Source organism: Pocillopora damicornis, chromosome 9 (assembly GCF_964200805.1).
Source record: "Pocillopora damicornis chromosome 9, jaPocDami1.2, whole genome shotgun sequence".
Classification (NCBI taxonomy): domain Eukaryota; kingdom Metazoa; phylum Cnidaria; class Anthozoa; order Scleractinia; family Pocilloporidae; genus Pocillopora; species Pocillopora damicornis.
Genome location: NC_142678.1, coordinates 19,063,298 through 19,064,388, shown reverse-complemented (window position 1 = coordinate 19,064,388; position 1,091 = coordinate 19,063,298).

The following is a 1,091-nucleotide window of genomic DNA, read 5'->3' as shown; positions in this document are numbered from 1 at the left end:
TGGCAGTCGCTTATGGTAAAAGTTGTTGAAACCTCTGTTACTACGTCAGTGATAATACTAACAGTGGAAACTCAGCATCGGGTTATAAAATTCTTTGCAACACTTTCAACACTCACAGCACAAATGACAATAATATTACTTATTCTTTTGCCTTTTTAGATCCTTCTTGTTGGAATTGAAAGAGCGGGTGTTGCCCAGAGCAATCGATGAAAACACTGACCAACGGGAAGCTGTTGTTTCACTTCTGGGAGCCCTTGGAGGTTTGAGATCGCCTATGTCTCCTGTTTAGATTCTCTTGCTAAGGGGTTGAACATTTAATGCAACGGGAAGTTCTTGAATGCTTGTCAATTTTCTTTACTTGATCTAATGTAAGGCGTGCATTGGAAACGAATTAACGTTTTAATAATATACATGGTTTCCATTCGTTACTTTGGAGCACTTTCTTCAGCGCCCCATTCCCTCGCTGTCACTCCCTTCTCCTAACAGATAAGGGAAAATATTGTCCAGGATTTACGAGAGTAAAAACCAGAGAGCCCGACGCTAAAATTTATCATCAACTAAGCCCAAAGCTAGCTACGGGAGTCAGCCTAGTGATCCAATGTATGAGTCAGAAAACTATCTGTCTTAAGTTTGCCACATTCTTTATCACCTTCAAATTTGTCCAAATTGATTGTCTTTAAGAGACCACCTACTAGGACATTGTTTGATGTTGAGGGGGAACGGGAAGAGAAATTTTCTGTGAGGCAGTTTTCTTTTCCCCCCGTCCTTCTCTTCAAACTTATGTGATATATGAAATGGTTTCATTTCTTTCTGTTCTTTATTTTCTTTTTCGCAGGAAAGGCTGAGATAAACGTCATTAAGACTTGCGCTCTTCACGCTAGCGAACAGTTAAGAGCGTGTCCACGTGAGCACCGGGCAGTCGTGCTACATGCCATCTCACCGATTTCAATGAAACTTTGCCAGTTTAAAGGGTCTACCCCAAAACTCAAAAAGACAGACTGGTTTCTGTTTTGGTTTTTTTCCGGGGGGAGATAGACCAACCCCCCCGGTTTTTCCTGGTTTTCATCAAGGAAATCGCTTCAAATAGGTAA